Here is a 7007-nt window from a genome sequence, read left to right on the forward strand (position 1 = left end):
GTTCTTAGCCAAGCACCCCACACTCCCTAAATTTCAGCTAAAGCAAATAACTAAGAGCCCAAATAAAATAATATTGAAGTGCAACCTAATGTCAAGCCGTGTCTTCAAACCATGAAGTGCTCCATGGAGGGAGACATAGGTCAACAATGTCTTGTCTGCACAGGCTGTCAGGGAGTGCTCATATGTGATGAGTGAGTTCTTCAAGGGACAGTGAGAGTCCCTGTATCTTCATCTTAACCTTGTATAGCAGAACTCTCCCTCAGAAACAGCAAGCCCTCAGGGGAACAACCCTGGAGCCAAGAGGGCAATGCACAGACACTGGGGGCTACTAAAGCGTGATTCTGAGAATGACCTGCAGAGATCCCATAAAGCCACACAGAAGGAAACAGCTGGGCCTGAAAGTGGAGCTGCCCCTTTATTTTTCCTTCCATGCTGGTCTCCAGTGGGATTCCTGCATGCCAGCCCTTCAGGGACTCCAAGGGCTTTTGATGGTGGAAGCAAGGTGCTTTTTTTGTTCAACACAAGCACCTGTGCTGTGAGTCACTCTCTCACAGGTCTGTAGAGGCCATCAAAGGGAAGAGGTAGTGAGAGGGGCAGTGTTTGTCTGGATGGAACGCAAGCTAACAGAATGAGACTAGGGAAAGTAGATGTGCACAAAATACTATTTAAAATACAACCATAAACTCACTAAAAGAAGGACTGGGAGGAGCCTTGGGAAGTCATCTGCTCCCTCTCTCTGCTTTGAAATAGGTCTAACTCCACCAAAAATATTTGCAATAGGCACTTGTGTAACTTGCTTACAACAATCTTTCCAGAATAAACCATTGACTACTGCAGTCTATTCCACTGCTTAAAGAACTGCCCTGCCACCCAAACACTTAAACTGAATGGACTCTAGATAGGAGAAGACATAATGGGCTTAAATTTCAAGCACAGAGGACGCAAAATCTAATTTATGACATTCTTCCCTGCATGTCCATTAATTTTTTAAGGCAACCTGTGTATAACACAAGATTCAAATGAAGTTTCATGGGGGTATTTTGCCCAGCATTTCTTAACTTTTTTCTTCTTCCTACACCCATAAAAAACCCACCAAACAAATGACACCCAACCCAAAAAACCCAAAACCATAAACCCCCAAAAGCAGACCGCTTCTTCTCATGAAGTTTTAAAATCTTTCTTTTGTCAGTATTTTGCATGCATGAGGCTTAAACCATCTGCAGCGTGCCGACCATAGTATTCAACCAGCTATGCTGCCTGAAAGGCATAATGAGTGTCATTGAAAAATATTTAACTGGGGTACATGCCTTTTATATCAGCATGAGATAACACAGTAGAACTATAGTACTGTGCAGTGAGGGACTTAACTGGAATCAGAATTATGACAGTAATTACAGAGCAATTGTGCTATTTAGGTTCATTAAGCAAAGCAAAGGAATGATGCAAGTAAGAAGTTAAAAGGAGGGTCCTAACTTCACCATGTATTTGTTTATGTAGTAGTTTTGTATTGTGGATACCTTTATATTGTGGATATTTTTGTACAAGGCCTCTACTGAATTTGCCACAGGGTGTCACTGTTACCTTGGTGAGGGAAGGACAATGCTCAGTGTACCTGTGTGATCCATAGATGCCGCAATATCACTGAGATGGGGCTGGAATTATTTCACAACACTGTTACGATACTAGTGATACTAAACAATACTAGTTAAATACTAAAAAGTACTTAACAGTACTCTGACAATAGAAAAAATATTCTAAAGGCATCACTCTGTAAAATCTCAATAAAGGCAGATGATTAATTAAATAAATACTCTGAGGGTGATTGTGATGGTCCTTTGGACAATGCACAGGGAATGCTACTTGGGGACCAAAGCTCTCTGCTGCCTTTTCTGTCAGCAGAACTTTGGTCAACACAAAGCATGAAAAAACCCCAAACCAGCTCCCAAACCCCCCCATAAAAAATCAGAGGCAGTTCTCCTAAAGCATTAGATCTTAAATCAAGTAAAGCTCAAAGAGCAATATGCAGCATTTCACACTGATCACCCCAGGAGCTGCTGCAGATTTGAAGAAGAGGCTCCTAACCCAGCATTTCGTCCCCCTCCAAGATTGACTTTGGCTGAAAGACCACAGGATAATATGAACAGTTACCACCAGATAAGGCTCTGGGCCTAACACAAAAAACTGCTCTCAATCCATGCAAGAATTATCTCAAAAAACAGCCTTAACATTACCAAATATGTGGGAGAGCCATGAGTTTTGCTGGCATAGATCACTGAAAAAATGCTTTCAGCTCAGCAGAGCATTAGTGATGTATACCTAACCAGGATCAAGTTTAAGGAGAAAACTGAAGTAGTAATTGTCATAAAACAAAAAGCCCAGACTGAATGAGAAGATGAGTAGGAATTGTTGGGGAAAAAGGAGAAAGGAAAATTGCTTCTTTTAGAGTGACAGGAATTAAAATAAAACACATCATGCACTGCTGCACATACTCCAAACAGTTACTGTCATTAAACCTGACTTCAGCTTCTGCTGAGGCTCATTTTCTAGCACCATTGCACTAAACAGGCTTCCCTTCTATGTGATTCAATTAGACTATAAATGAAGACAAATTTTGCTGACTGTACTGTCTCACTCTTGTGCTTCATTTCCTGATGGTATCAGGACTGTGAGGTAGGGCCTCCACTCTGCTAGGTGGCCTTTGTGATCTTGCTATCTCCATTAAGAATAACTTAAAAGGTTCAGTAATTGCATATTAGAATATATATGCCTTCATATTATAACACTGAATTTCCATGCTGTGCCATGCTCTTTTATTCTTCACTGGCTTTGAGAATTGTCATTTCAGTATATTGCAAGTATCTTATTATAGAAATCATGAAATTCAAGAAAGGTATAACAACGCAAAGCAGAGCTTTTAAAATGCAAGTAACTGACAAAAACAAAAGTTAAAACATATTTTATGCTACTGCCATGCTCTGAAAAGATAAATGCCAGCCTGTTTACTACTATAAATAATAAACCTTGTTCTCTTCACAAAGATCTTATGGGGATTGATCACTTTGTATCTTACACAAGCTTGAATATGTGAAGTGCTGTGACCCAATTCCACATATGCTTTCTTTTGTGAGATTAATCTCCCTAAATGAATGTGGCAGCTCACAGCAGAAACTGCTTACTTTCCTCTTTGCATGTATAATGTTTTATATTGCAAAACAAAAGGGACTGCTGGTCTCTGGTATGGCCTTCTGGTATCTTAGAATCATACAATCCTTTAGGTTGAGAAAGATCTTTCATTAATGGCAAAATTGCAACTATTACTTAAAATTTTGGGTTTCCAGTTATCATGGACTAACAAGACGAGAAATGAATACTATAATATTATCAGTGTTTATTTTAGTAATGTACCTCCATTATCCAGAGTGAGGGGAGATGAAGAAAATCCAATACTGACATCATGAGACAGAGTATGGTGGTGGAATCCTCAATCTCCAGATAGCTTTTGGGCTGGTTTGGGCCTGTTATCTTTATCTATCGGGGCCCATTCCCTTTATTTCTGTAAACTCCCTAGGGGTAAATTAATTTTTTACCTTTATTAGGTTGTCCAAGCCTTGGTAACTCCCACACAATGTCAAACTGAAAAAAAAAATCATGAGGAAAAATTGTGAAGGGAATTGAGTATTATTCTGTCCCTGAGGCCCCACTGCCGCTTGATGTCACTATTCCTGTCAGGCAAGGGCAGGCAGGTGCATGTCTGCAAGAACTGGATTTCAGCAGGTAGGAAGCACCAAGGAAAGTCATACAGGTTATTTCAATAAGTCAAAGGATTATGCCTTATGGGCAGCACTTGTTAAAACAAATTTATTGCAAAGGCAAAGCCAGAGATTGAGTTAAGGGTGAGTCTCCTTGTGTCTGACACAAATGGGCAGGAACTTCACATGGCAAACACTATATCAGGAAACAGAGCCCTCCTCCCCCTGCATTACTACAGCTTAGTTATCAATAAAGCAAACTAAAGGAGGAGAAACTCCATAAAAAAGATAGACAAGATCTAAGCCCAAGCAGAGACCAATACATCTCATCCAGAGACTCGTACATTTCATATCGACTGTGACGCTCTTCCTGTTTGTCACTGGCCCTGGAAAGAGTCATCGTGGGGCTGATAGGGGAACAACTGAGGATTCGAGGCAAGATTTAAACAACAGGGACAGGAATGGAGGCATCTGTGCTACAACGAGACAATCATCTGTGTTTGCATCTGCCAAGGGCAATGGAATATTATGGTATTAAGAATAGAACAAGATTTTCACTAAGAGGATATTTTAATAGTCATTCCAAAGTAGAAGGATAAATAAATAAAATGCCCAGAGATGCTCTTTTGAGAGCCTTTTCCTTCGTGAGCAATCAGAGAAACAAGGAAAGGCCTGAAGGAACAGAGGCAGAGGGTCTGGCTTTCAGGGGCTTTTTAGCCCAAGGCCATGTGTAATGACTAATTGAAAATGATAAACAACCTCAGCAGTTACTTATACTCCTGCTCACAGAAGCATGTAGTTGTTAATACCGAAATGTCTACACATATTCATAGGGGGCATCTACAATATATCTTATGTTTTGCATTTAAATAAATTTGCAGCTTCATGCATGATGAGCCTGGTTTTTATATGAGTACAAGACATATTTTAAATGCTTTGCTCATGTGGAGTGTGTCAGATTGACCCTGATTAGCTCAGTGCTAAAAATGCCGAGGTCATGGTCTGGCTCTCGCAAACTGTGACCAATTTGAACTCCCAGTTTGGTATTGATAGAAAAACCATTGCAAAACAATGTCCCAGACAAGTAATGGTCTTTTTGTCTATGTCTTTTTCTTCCACTAAAGGCAATTAAAGTACTGTATTAATGGGGCTTGGTTACCCATCATCTTTAGTTCACCCACTACTGAACCTGATGGTTTCAAATTCCCAGAAGATGAAGGACTCCTTGTAAACATGTTCTTGCTGCACTCTAGTGATGTGTACGCACGCCAATATAGTTTTGTTGTATGATAAAATAATTATCAGGTTTACAACATCTCTATTGGAGAGAGATTTTAACAATTCAAGGTAGAGGAAACTGCACACCATTAATTTTAGTCATCTCTCAAGGCTACACAGCAAAGATATGACACAGAAAGTAGTAACAGTCATTACTAGTTCCCACTTACCCATATTAACCATCCTCAAACACCAAGCTTTCAATTAAACCGTGGCAGTAAGTAAATGCTATTTATACAAAGCTTGCAGCTTGACTGTTTTATAAATGGGTATGTGGGAAGCAATGTGAAATATCAACTGATGGTTAATATTTAAATTGCTGCTCATTTACACTTAAGGCAAGTTTCAATGCTGCTATTTGCAGAGAGCTTCAAAGTTCAGAATTCAGTGATTCACTTCAAGAACTTTTATAAATATCACCATGTTGTAAAGAAAAAACCAAAACCAACTTATCATGAAGGAATCTTCCTTCTCCCAGGGGACAAGAATTGGTTTTGAAGAGAGTAATGGGTTTTTAACCTATTTTAGGAACAAGTTCTTTGATCTGTCTTACAAACAGCATTCAGGAAGGGGAATAGTTCTGTCCTGGATGTCTAAACCTTACAGAAGTCACTCAGAAAAGTCAGGAAAATGAATGTACATGGGATAATCTGCAGTTTGAAGTAACACTGCCTTGGAAATGCCATCCTTCACATAGAGGATGCTTGGGCCCCGAACAGGTTCCCCAGAGAAGTGGTCACAGCACCACCTTAACAGAATTCCAGAAGTGTTTGAACAATACTCTCAGGCACATGGTGTGACTCTTTGCGTTGTTCTGTGCAGGGCCAGGAGTTGGACTCAATGATTCTTGTGGAACCCTCCAGCTCAGGATATTCCATGATTTCATGATCATTTCCTTTAACTGTGATAGTTTATGTCATACACATAAACATGCCTTGTCACTCAGCCTCAATTCCACCAGTAATACAAGCATTAATTTGAACAATCTTACTTATTTTTCCTAATGAATTCTGAATCCATTTCTATAATGTACTCAGTACAAATGGAGAGAGAGGAACACATGTAAGTTCTGCATGTATTCCCAGTATCTGTTCATCACTCCGCCTTGGGTGGTGCTCCATCCATGTACTGCTCTTCACAGAGCCACCTCTGAGTTTTCCACAGACACCTACCAGGCACCCGAATGAGACTGGGGAGCTCTCAAGTCAATACCACAGCTTTGAATGAGTCTAGGTTCCTTTCATTAGTTCCTCATCATTAAAGCAAAGAAGCAGAGGCTCTGCTGAATATTTTACCATGCTTCTTTTTAGTTCTATTTTATTTTAATTTACTGGAGTTTTCCCAAAAGAAGACTCTCTAGATTCATTTGGCTCTAGCAAGATGTTTCAAGAGAAAAATTCAAAACTCACCTAGCTGTCATCTTCTTCTTACTTGCTTTGTGTCTCAGCCCCATCAGTTTGACAAGGATATTCTCATTTTCTTCATGGTCTATGTAGTGCCTGTGGAAGAAATTGGATGCATTGAAAATATCTCAATAATCCTCATTGGATGATGATTATAGGAGTACATTCCTTAAATAATTAACCTGAGTGTGTGCTAACACCAACAATAAGATGCTCTCCAAATCCCCAGACATCATTAAAAAAAAAAAAAAAAAACCAAACTCCCAAACCAGCAGCTCTGCAATTAGTTATTTTCATAAGAAAACAAACATCATACTAAGATTGAATAAAAAATTCAGATAATCCTTCCACTAAAGGGAAGCCATACTGGCTAAGCAGACACCAGTTCAATACAAAAAGAGGAAAGAAAAATTTGAATTGGCTCTAATAAAGCCAATGCTCTTAAGAGAGCACCTTTGTCTCTCCTGTTACTGTCCTTAATCCTAAAACCCAGTCAGTCTTCCTCAGGTGGGGAATCCATCAGCATTCTGCTCTTTATCACCTGGACACTCCCACAGATCATCACTATTTCCTCCTT

This window comes from Empidonax traillii, unplaced genomic scaffold, assembly GCF_003031625.1.
Source record: "Empidonax traillii isolate 1590-97213 ecotype Southwest subspecies unplaced genomic scaffold, ASM303162v1 scaffold90:size2128546, whole genome shotgun sequence".
In the NCBI taxonomy this organism is placed as follows: Eukaryota; Metazoa; Chordata; class Aves; order Passeriformes; family Tyrannidae; genus Empidonax; species Empidonax traillii.